The sequence below is a fragment of the Theropithecus gelada genome, chromosome 12, assembly GCF_003255815.1.
Source record: "Theropithecus gelada isolate Dixy chromosome 12, Tgel_1.0, whole genome shotgun sequence".
In the NCBI taxonomy this organism is placed as follows: domain Eukaryota; kingdom Metazoa; phylum Chordata; class Mammalia; order Primates; family Cercopithecidae; genus Theropithecus; species Theropithecus gelada.
The window spans coordinates 78,417,243-78,429,664 of NC_037680.1; the positions used below are offsets into that span (position 1 = coordinate 78,417,243).

General features: G+C 40.1%; 1 protein-coding gene across 2 annotated transcripts in view; it reads right to left on the bottom strand.

Annotated features, from left to right (window-relative positions):
* ALS2 (ALS2, alsin Rho guanine nucleotide exchange factor) overlaps window positions 1-10,808 on the bottom strand; it is an 84,404-nt gene extending 73,596 nt beyond the window's left edge. For both annotated transcript variants that reach the window (XM_025405122.1, XM_025405123.1), the window contains exon 1: window positions 10,495-10,808. The gene's annotated coding sequence lies outside the window, so the exon portion shown is untranslated. The remainder of the gene's footprint in view (window positions 1-10,494) is intronic.
* Window positions 10,809-12,422: the final 1,614 nt, after the last annotated feature.

Here is a 12,422-nt window from a genome sequence, read left to right on the forward strand (position 1 = left end):
CTTTTCTTACTTACATATAGGGCAGGCCAAATAATGGTCTCCAAAGGTGTCCAGGTCCTAATGCCCAGAACTTGTGACTCTGTTAGCTTGCATGATACTAATCAACTCTCCTTCAGATAGAAAGATTATCCTGGTTATCCAGGTGGACCCAATGTAACCATAAACATCCTTAAAACTGCAAGAGGGAGGCAGGAGGAGAATCAAAGAGACATGATGATGGAGGCAGGGTCAGAGGCGATGCTACACTGCTGACTGAACATGGGAGAAGGCAGCCATGAGCCAAGGAATGCGGTGACAGGTAGCAGCTGAAAAGGCAAGGAAAATGATTCTTTCCTAGAGTGTCCAGAAAAAAGCAGCCATGCAGACACCTTGACTTTAGGCTACAAGACCTGTGTCAGACGTTCAGCCTACAGAACTTGAAGGTAATATATTTGTGTTATTTTAAGCCACTAAGTTCGCAACAATTTGTTGCAGCTGCAGTAGAAAACTAACATACTATTTCATAGACATCTTTTTGTATCAGTATTTACAGATCTCTCTCTCTCTCTTTTTTTTTTTAAAAATAAGACGGAGTTTTGCTCTTGTCGCCCAGGCTGGAGTGCAATGGCGCGCTCTCAGCTCACTGCAACCTCCACCTCCCAGGTTCAAGCAATTCTCCTGCCACAGCCTCCCGAGTAGCTGGGATTACAGGCACCTGCCATTACACCCGGCTAATTTTTATATTTTTAGTAGAGACAGAATTTCACCATGTTGGCCACGCTGGTCTTGAACTCCTGACCTCAGGTGATCCACCTGCCTTGGCCTCCCAAAGTGCTGCGATTATAGGCATGAGCCACCTTAAGCCACCATGCCCAGCCCCTATCTCATTTTGTTTTAATGGTGTTTAATATGTTTGACATCTTCCAACAAGATATGTCTGCCTGAAACTCAAACAGGGCAATGAAGAAAAGAAAACTGATTGCTGAGGAAACATAACTAAAAAGGAATATTGCAACTAAATGTAGGGAGCTTATGTTATTAAAGTTTTATCCTCACATACTTAAGTAAGGGTGGTATTTACCAACTCTATTTAATCTAACATTCTTTCTCAATTATGTATCCATCCAGGAAAAGAAAGTAAATGAAAAACTTTTGTCTTTCTAATATTTTTATGATTGTCTCTCCAGGAAATCTATTAAGACTCACCTCAACCAGTCAAATAGCATTCAAATTTCTGTATGTTGTTTCATTGCTTTAACATTTTAAGTTTTTATAAAATTGCCTAATCATAAGACTTCCTCTGGGGATATTTCTTCCAGAGGAGCTTTAAGGTCTTTACATTCTTTAAGAGGGGCAAGATCCTTATACTCTGCTGCTTTTCTTCTGTTACAGTAACTTTCCGGCATAGACCTGTTAACCAGCTCTGATAAAGAAGCCATGTGATGCTGCATAAACAGCATTTACTGTGGGACCCTCTCTTACCTTGCGTGGCTTCCCTACAGATAAATGGCATCTCCATAAAATGAGCAAACCAGACATCAGCCTTCTGAGCCACAGGACACAGCTAGATCCACTTTAAAGTATACCACTCTATCCTTCAAATTATCATCTCCTTCACAGTGATATGTAAAGTAATTAAACCCCAGGTGGCCCTTTAAACAAAGCGCAAACCTGGCTTCTTAATAAACTGGTGCCACTTTTAGACTCCACTGGATACACACCCTTCTGTTACATCTAACAGAGAAATAAGTTGTCTTGTATAAGCCAAGGATATCATTTTAACACCATGTCCTGGAAGTGCCCTTAACAACAACAACAACAACAAAAATCTAGTCTAGATGTCCCAACTATTGTTAGAAAGATGAGCTACAACCATCTACAGGTCTACAATACCTTAACCAGAAATCTACAGCTCTGAAAATTAAGTTTTTTCAATAATGCCTTTGGTGGCAAAACCTAATCTGACCTGAATTCATCTCACAGCAAAATCTGACCTGAACTAATACGAGGTTATTTATCACTTTTATCCCTTTAGTGTGAATATTCATACATTGTGTTGTAGAAATATCAATATGAATATAAAAAGGCAGCACTACAGATCCTATAGGAAGTGTTATATAATATATGGCTTATGCATCTTATTCTAAAGAACAAAATGTAAATCTGAATTCCAAAATGCATCTTGCCCCAAGGGTTTTGAATAAAGGACCAGGAATCTATATTCAAAAACAACTACTATCATTTTTTAGTAGAAGTCTCAAAACTTTTAACTATTTTATACTTAACTTGGTTTCTTTTATGTACTTTGAACATTTATTAACTATTTTAAACTTAACTTGGTTTCTTTTATGTACTTTGAACATTTATTTCATTTTAGAGAGTACACTGGAGAGTTGCATTGCTTCCAGTGGGACAGTCCACTGATGCTTTCATGCTTTTTTTGTTTTGTTTTTTTTGTTTCTTCTTCATTTTTGAGACAGTCTTGCACTGTCGCCCAGGCTGGAGTGCAATGGCGCGATCTCAGCTCACTGCAATCTTCGCCTCCGGGGTTCACATGATTCTCCTGCCTCAGTCTCCCGAGTAGCTGGTGGCGCACACCACCACACTTGGATAATTTTTTGTATTTTTAGTAGAGACGGGGTTTCACTATGTTGCCCAGATGGTCTTGAACTCCTGACCTTGTGATCTGCCCACCTTAGCCTCCCAAAGTGGTGGGATTACAGGTGTGAGCCAATGCGACTGGCCAATGATCTATTTTAATGACGATGATTTACATTTGTTTCAAAAGTTTTAAGCCAATTTTATGGTGAACACTCATGGAGCACCAAAATGATTTTTTGCAAGGAATATCCAGCCTGCAAATACTCAGTCGACTCATCTTTTCAATGGAGGAAGGAAGCCTGGATTCTTAAGTTTCATACAATACTGCTAATTTGGTGAAGAAGAGGTGAATAAATGAGAGATGCTCTGGAGGCAGAGCAACTAGTACTCGGTGATTAGACAACGTTGGGGGATCAAGGAGAAGGAGGTATCAGAAATGTTCTCTGGTTCTGCCTCAAACAGCTGTGTGTTGGTGGCTCCATTTCCTGAAATGGGCAAGAGTGAGGGAGATGGGACTCTGAAGCCAAGATAAGATTCTGGTAGGATAAAATTTATTTTTAAGTTCAAGATGTCTGTGAGAAACCCAAGAGTACATATCAAGTAAGCAGTTAGAATATATGAGCACGGAATTCAAGAGAAAAATCTCAGCTGCTGCTAAACTTGGGAGGGCGTATGGATAATGTTTATAAACAAGACAATGGATAATGCCATTGGGGTATATGGAAAGACAAAGGAAAGCACAGGGTCAAGCTTTAAGGAGCTCCTGCGCCTGGAAGTTGGATAGGATGAGGACTGGACAAAGAGGACTGAGATTGAGAAGTGGTCTGCTATGGGCACATGAAAACAAAGGAAAGCACTTCAGGGAGGACGTCAATTAGGTCAAGGCAGCTGGGGTCTTGTAAGAGAACTAAAGTGTCCATTGGATTTGCCAACACAGGTAACTGCTGAGCATGGCCACAACCTCAGTGGTTTGTTTGGGCACTGAAAACCAGATTGAAGTACGCTGAATATAAATGGGAGGTGACAATGTGGAAATATCTTTATTTTCAATGGGTGATCCTTTTGAAAAATGTTGAAATGGCAAACAAAGAAATGGAGTGGCAGCTGGAGGGGAATGTGAAAATGAAAGGTTTTCTTTAGCTGGGGGGACAAGAGGAAGCTGAACATGTCTGCACGACAAAGACTGTGATCCTGGATAGAAGGATGATGAGGACAGTGGGCAGAGCCAAAGTCCTAGACAATGTGAAGGAGGATGCCATCCAGAATACATGTGGAGGGATGTTTGTTTGTTTGTTTTCCATAAGAAGAAAGGTCTACGTTTTTGAAAGAAGCGAGATCACAGGTACTGATATAAGCAGAATTATAAATTTTGTGGTGGGAGGATAAGGGTTCCATATGATGGTACCTGTAAATGACGAGGACTTCACAGTATGCATGTTGTATAGTCTAATTTCCCTCCTGGCTCTACTCATTCTGTTTCTTTATTTTATCCCACCCTGCTATACATTTTTGTAAGCTGCTTTAAATCCTTTTGGGAACAAGGCAGGATATAAATAAAAATTTTAAATGTGGTACAGAAATGTGTTGAGTCTATTATCCCAAATGCAAAGAGAAAGTTAAGTCATGCAGGATCCTACATATTCATCTCTACTAAACTATTTTCTGGATAGTCTTTTTGGCTTAAATCGGTGAAAGGTAAATTTGTGAGTCATAAGTATAATAACTTTCAAATGCTTAAATTTCAACCACTGAAACCACATGCATTTTTTTTCATCTACTATGTTCCAGGTACTATGCTAGTCTGAAATTTCCATGAGAGCAGAGTGACAAATATCGTATTCTCTAGTACATCCCAGCAGCTTAGTTCTGACGTATAACAGGTACTCAATAAATATCTGTAAATACATGAGTTTCTGCCCTTAAGAAATTTCCATACTAATATGTTCTCTTTCTCACTAGAATAATGGCTCTCTATAGAGTTACACAGTACCTTAAGGCATAAGAAAGCTAATTTACACTAGCAAAGCTGGGCCTTCCTAGTCTTATTCTCCTGTCTCAAATACTGGTTTAAAATAGTAAAACAACAGTAATAATTGTAGTTATAAGAGTAATGTCAATCAGTGATTAGAATGACAAGACATTCAGATAGAAAGGCAATAAAAATAATAGGGGAGTAAACTGTATCATAATGCCCTGAACGGAATATAGACATAGAGTGACCGGTGACTTGGATACAAAATTACCATAGATTTCATGTAGCCATTAACACTTCCTTTTAAAAGTCTGAGTTGGGTACATTTTATTACAATGTAGTAGAGTGACAAGAGATTTGGATACAAAATTACCATCAATTTCATATAGCCATTAACACCTCCTTTTTAAAATCTGAGTTGGTTACATATTATTACAATGTAGTAAACCAGAGTTTATACTTTGAATGCAGTAAACAATAACAGAGTCTGGTATTTTACACATGGTAAATGCTTAATAAATAATTTGCTTTTAGAGGCTAGGTCAACATTTACAAGTGGATTATGGTAACCTTTGACTCAAACACCTGACTTACAAATAATCTATACACCAACAACAACTGCTACTTCCTGGATACCCTGCCACTGAAGCCTTCACCAACCACTGTGGAAGGTTGAGGAAAACTCGCCTTGCACTGAAGCCTTGGCCAACCAACCACCAAGAAGGCCACTTGGAACCCCACACCTCTCAGCCTTAACTGCTGCACAGAAAGCATTGCCTGATACCAGTAGGGAAGCCAATGAGCCTTTAAATCTTGACTCAGAGTGAGGGAATTCAGTAAATTAAGGCATTGGATATATTCAGTAGACTGGCCTAGAAAGCTACTTATTAGTTATAATTTTGTTACTAATAGGATATGCACTAAGTCACTGATTCAAAATATATTTTAAGCTCCTGGAGGTCAGAGACTACGACTTATTCATTGGTATACTCTTGTACCCATAATAATCATTCTGAACAAGCTGGTTACATTTAAGCGAGTGCCTGAGTGAAAGATACAGCCCCTGATTTTCAGTTCCAATCCACAGACTTCCACGCTATAGATTTCTAGTGCCTGTAATAAAATTCAGTATCAGATACAAAAGAAAAAACTGTCTTCTCCTAATAGAAACTCTCATATATAATTTGCTAAAGGTATATCCTAACAATGAAATTACTTTTATCTCATGTCACTTTAAAAAGGGTTAAACAACTCAGAGAAGTGTTCCTTTCTCCCTTTCTCCTTATACACAGACAGCTTTTGGTGCAATGAGAAACAGGAAGATTTTACAGTCTTTTTTTAATGCCTTGCTAATTTCATGCTGAAACTTACTGAAACTACACTCTCTTGGTTATGAGGATCCTCTAAACGGGAAATTATCCACGGTGGAGGGGGTGAAAGTGTGTAAACATGGTACAATAATTTCCCAGCAATGCCCACTTAGCTCTTTTTTGTACCCACTCTATATTATTAAACACATTTTTCAGGATTATTAAATAATAATCCCATGATGCATTGTGATGAATATTATAATACTAACAACTGAATTTCAAATTCCCAGGTACTGCTACTATTTGTGCCTGCTATTACATGGTACAGTGAATGTCCTGGTAAGTCCTGATACAAACTACTTATTCTCTTAATATTTGCAACTACTCTCTTATTAAAATGGCCACAATTTTTTAAAGGCAATATTAGATTTACAGTTCAAAGTATGATGACTTCTTTTACTAACTGATAACACTTGGTGCTTAGGATCATTCAGGGGCCACATAACCAAACAGGAAATATACACACTAAAAAATATCACTCTGGTGATACAAGTTTCACTTACTTCAATAGTAAGTAAAAGTAGCAGGTATTCTTTATTAGAAATGAAAATATTGTTTAACTCACAAGTTTAGATACTGAGGTTACATTAGGGATCAGCTACTAAATGTTTTATTCATTAGTCAACAATTTAACACACTGTCATCAGGTTACTTAGTAGTATCTACAGAGACAATTATTTTCTTTGAGCAATAACTAGGATACTTGCACTCAAGGTGTAAACTCAAGGTAACTACATTGTAGTAAAATGTAACCAAGCTAAGCTTTGTAAAGTGTTAATGTTAATACTACACAAATCTGTAGTAATTTTGTATCTGAGTCACTCTATGTCCAAATTCCTTTCAGGGCCTTATTATACAACTTGCTCCCCTATACTTCCAGAGTTCATGATTGGTATATGCCTACATTTCCCAGGCATCTCTAGAATGTTAATGCCCCTGCAGGCTTCATGTCCTGAAGAAAGCATTTTCCCAGGAGCACAAACAGCAAAGCAAAACTGACCAAATAATTGGTCTGTCTCCTCTCCTTAGAAAGGCTCTCCACAGTGGAGCTGCACTGGCACATTCCTTTCTTATTGCAGGGAGAGAAGAGTTATTTTTCCACAGTCTCCTAATTTGAGGGTACAAAGTAAAATAAAGCAAGCATATTGGGAAACAGCCCTGATTATAAATAAAAATGTTAAAGTGCTAGTTTCACAAACTATCTTAACTATACATAAAACCGTAAAAATAAATAACAAATATATGTACTCATCATCCAGTTTTAACACATATTAATATATTTTCATGTTGGCTTCCACTCTTTCTTTAACATACAAGAAAAAATAAGTAACAGAGGTGAAGAAGCTCCACTCAGAATTAGTTACTATTTCTAAAGTTAATGTATCCCATTCCCACATTTTTATATTTACTTTTATGTACTTTCATTAGATATACACATATCAATAAATAATGCATGCTATTATGTTGCTTTTAAAGTGTACATAAATGCATCTTACTGTACAAATCCTTTAGCATTTTGCTTTTTTCATCTAGTATTACATACTTGAGATGTATATATGTTGGTAAGTATAGATCTAGCTCATTCATTTTTATGAGAAGATAGTACTGAATTGCATGAATAAACCAGTTTATCCATTTCCCTACTAATCTTTACAGTTGGATTGCTCTACTTTACTGCTCTTTTAAAGAGCTGCTATAATCATCCTTGTTACATGTTTGCTAAGGCAATTGCCCCAAGTTACTTAAGATCTTGGCTCGACAAAAATTTAGGCTGTGGAAGAAAAAAAAAATCCTGGAGTGAATGTTAGCCCACCCGAATGCTATTATTGGGTCTAAACCACTCCCTTCCTAACAGGGAGGCCATGTGAACTGAAGAACTGTGTGATGACTCAAAAGAAAAATATTTAAAATGTGATAATTAAGGGAAACATGAGATGATCAATTTGTGGAATTAATGAGACGAAAGCTGATCTTCTCTCTGGACATAATTCATTAGCAGCTAAGCGAACCTCTGCCAACAAACCCCAGTCTTTTTCTCATAGGTGTTGAGAAAACCGTAAATTTTCTTCAAATTTAAAAGAAATATACGATAGCTCCAAAAACTACTATCTCACCAATTTAAATATTTTTCCCTCTACCCACCTGGATCAATCAGTTCAGCTACATGCAGGCAAACATCAAGACACAAGCTATAAGCTAAAGAAAGTACCATCACATATACAGAGGAATAAGAGATAGGGAAAGGAAAATTAAATGCAATACTAAAAAGAAGCCAGAAATTGTTGCTATTTTATTGGTGATTAACTAACATTTTCTTAAGGACTGACACCCTACAAAACAGAGTACTTTCTTATTACTGATAACAAAATTGTTTGGGCATCAATGAAGGGTTAAGAGACAAAAATCTGTTAAAATTCTATCAGGAAAATTCATATCCCGAATACACTTGAAATACGTGGTAGATTTAATTCCACCAAGTTATAAAAAGAGCTAAATGATTTAAAAGTCACATATCCTCACAGCATGCCTCTGAGTGAGAAAGGTACCTCACGCACCCAAAGCAGGCCTTCTTTTACACAAGCTTAAAAATCACCACTCTGCCTTTCTTCCTAGTTTTTCAACTCATACTTTACCTAGTCTCACATTAATACATAATTGTAGATTTTTACAAGTCAGTCACATTTTTTAGATTATGATTAGAATGGACCCAGCAGCTACTGCTTTAAACCCACATTTTTCATGAAAAGGTAGGAGATACCACCTAATTACAAAAACACTACATCAAGACTCATTGAAGTTCTTAGCATACCCTTTGTCTTTAACAGTCAAAGTGCCCAAAGTAAGTGTTTCAAATGACAGCCCAAATTCTGAAAAACTGAAATTTGGAGAGAAGGGATTCCTGTTTATATTGTATACATTTAAAAAATAAATGGCTCACATAATGCCACTCAAGTTTTGTTCTTTTTCCCAGAATTACCTGTTTGGTATTTCATTTTTCTGGATCATTTTCAAATTTTAACACTGTTAAACAGTTTTGACGTTTTCTTGCTATAATTATGAATTTTAAATCTGCCAATACTGGTCATAGTTTAGAAGCTAATAAACTCGAACCAAGTATGGATTCTGTCAGTATCTTTTTCACATTAAAATGTCCTTATGGAATACCAAAATTACTACGGAACAACTTGAAATCATATTTTATAGCTACTTCCTTAAAATATTCAGTTCCCTTCCCCATCACTTAGGAAAAGAGTCAGTTTGGATCATGATGTAGTGGGAGGAATTAATTATAAAAATAGCTAATATGTATTGAATACTTACCATAAAACAGGCACTGTAATAAATGATACATGAACCATTACATGTAAAGGTACTGTCATCAGGAAAACATTGTTATCCCCAATTTAGAGACAAGAGAACTGAGGCAGAGAGATTAAATAACTTGCCCAAAGTCAAAGATGTTAATGGATGTGACTCTGAGCATGTTCAGATGCAAAGCCTAGAATCTTAACCACTATGTTTATGTTATTAAGGTCAAAACACTGCAGTTTACTGCAAAAACAAATTTTTCACTGCTTTAAATTATTCATTAACTCAAAGGTCAAGCGGTCACTCCAAATCATATGATAAATGGGAGGAAAATGTAGGACTAATAGGTTTGCTGAAGTTTCGTACCTGCTCAGAATAAACATATCACACAATTTTATTCCGTACAGCCAAATATAAGGGTAACTGAGTAAAGATCTTCATTTGGGTACAGCAGTCAGTTCCTTCTCCACCCTAAACCAGAAAGAAAGCACTGTACTCGGATATGCCACTTCAACAAGAGTGTTTTTCCTCTTCCACAATCAAAGCCCTAAGCAATAGTACGATTCTACCCGTCTACTGTTGCCTGTCTTCAAAGCAGTCCTGTTACCCGAGGACCAACACCAGCGTCAAGGACCTGTGTTATTTTCCTGGCTTCGCTTCTCAAAATAACTTATCTTCTCCTCTTCATAAATCACTTGATACGCTCAAAGACTTGCCTAAACTACTAATTCTTATTATCAAAGCCATTTTCTTTCTCCGTAACCGCCTTTTCAAGCAACCCTTGGTCCACTCTTCAACGCGATTTGCACCCTGTGGCAAGGCCGCCAGGGACAATCAGCTGGGTTCCCGGCCACGGACCGCAGTTTATCAGCTCAGCGACTAGTGTGGGCATTCAACAAATTCTCATGAATGAATAGCTGGAAGGCAGCGTGGGTGGAGGCGGGAAGAGGGGGGCTGAAGGAATTTCACGCGGCTGAGACCACTGCAGCGGAGCCCAGTCTGGGGAGGGAGAGACCGTGGCAAGTGGGAGAATCTGGGGCCGAGGCAGGGGCCGCCTCGGGTGCTGCTGGACCGGCAGGCACAGTCGACCGCACGCAGAGCCGGGAAGATGCGGGCGCCGTCTCCGCAGGCCCCCGCAGCGAGCTCTCGGGCCTCGACCACAGCCTCTGCCTAGCTCTCTGTCCCCGGTCTTCCGCATACAAGGGGTCGCAGCCGATAAGCCCTCCTTAGCCAATAGCCAACCCGGGACCCGCGCTCGCTCACCTGAAGCTCCACCGGCAGCACTGCGCTCTGCATCCGGCGCGATCCTGGCAACCCCGTGGATCCACGGGATCAGCTGATTCATGGAGGGCGGGGCCTTCGAACAGGGCGGGACTGCAGGGCGACTGGCGAAGGTAAACGCCGGCGCGGAGGGGCTCTTGGAATCCCAGCTCCTGGGAATTGCTCTTGGGAGACTGTCGACGGCGTCTGTTGGGGGACAAAATTACTGAGAATGCGTTAGGCACTGCAGGCTACGTACTTGGGAGCACAGCCCCTCCCTTAGGTTAGGGCGGAGCTATCAGTCCTGGGCTGTGCTTTGACGATGACGTAGAATAGAGTCGTCCAAGCCTAGCTACCCGAGCGCTTCCATGGTAACAGGCGGTGGTGAGAGTGGTTGGGAGCAGCAGTCGTTTGTTACCACCTCAAACTGCAAGGGCCGGAAGTATTCAAGTAAAAAGGCTGAAATATTTTCAAACTGCCTTTATGGACTGTACCCTAACGGTGGTCGCTGTTCCCGCCCCCGCGAATGACGTCATCGCCTCGCGGCCCCATTGTGCCATTGTATCCGCAATGTGTAAACTTACTGGTTAGTTGCAACCCCAAAAGATGGGGTGGGATAGGAGAAAATGAATTGCCTCTCCAATGATTCCCGTAGGACTCCCCAATATGCAATCAGTAAAATCAGTTTTCTTGTCCCGCGCAGTTTCATAACACTGTTTGTCGCAGCCACAGTCCCACCCCACCTAGCCTGCACTCCCAAGTCCTCCCATGATTTTATGATTTTCCAGAGCCACCACTCACGTCGCACAGTGGGTGCAAACCTTCTGCTGCTAGGCATTGTGCCATCGCTGGACCTGCAAACCTGCAAATATTTAGACCATCAACGACAGATGTGTAGTAAGGTTCTGAAACTCCTGTATCATACTCACCAACACCCTCAAGTCTATTTCCTCCCTGATCCTTCGCCCACCTGCAAAACTGTTAGTCTGCAACAGTTCACCCAGCATTGCTCACTCCTGGATCGGTGCAGAAAATCACACACCCCTGAGAATTGGCACCACTGCGAACCAAAAGTGTCCAACTTCGGTCGGGACTTCCACATACGACTACGCAATATTGCTGAGCCTAAAACAGTCACGTTTACACATTGCTACTCAGATTATCTCGTATTCCCCTCCCCTACTGTTCCCAGCCCTCACACTCTTCTAACCTCTTATTGAACTCTACTCACCCGCTTTGGTAAAAATAAAAATAAAAAACTTTGTTTCTTACATCTCTGAGGAAAGTGATTTTTTTTTTTCTGATGGTGAAATTCACCATCAGAAGTGAATTTCCTTAAATCCCAAATTCCACCAGCCACTACCACAAAACCTACCTACAACTAGTTTTGTTTTGTTTTGTTTAGATGGAGTCTCTCGATCTGTCGCCCAGACTGGAGTGCAGTGGCGCCATCTCGGCTCACTGCAACCTCCGCCTCCCAGGTTCAAGCGATTCTCCTGCCTCAGCCTCCCGAGTAGCTGGGATTACAGGTGCCCGCCACTACGTCCGGCTAATTTTTGTGTTTGTAGTAGAGATGGGGTTTCACCATGTTGGCCAGGCTGGTCTCGAACTCCTGATCTCAAGTGATCCACCCGCTTCGGCCTCCCAAGGTACTGGGATTACAGGGCGAGCCACCGAGCCTGGCTCCTTTTCACGGAGTCCTTTTCTTCTCCCTTTCTTCTTAGAAGAGGTGTTCTGTCCTCTCAAGGTTAATGTCTCCACCTGAAGTCAGTATCCTTCCAATCTACCCAAAGGAAAGACTTTATTCTGTTGATGAAAAAAGACAAGCTTTGTAAAATATTTGAAGAGGTTAAATATACTCTGATCAAAACATGAGTAACCATGGCCTGGGACACAGCCTCAAGAAGTCCTGAGAACATGTGCCCAAGGTG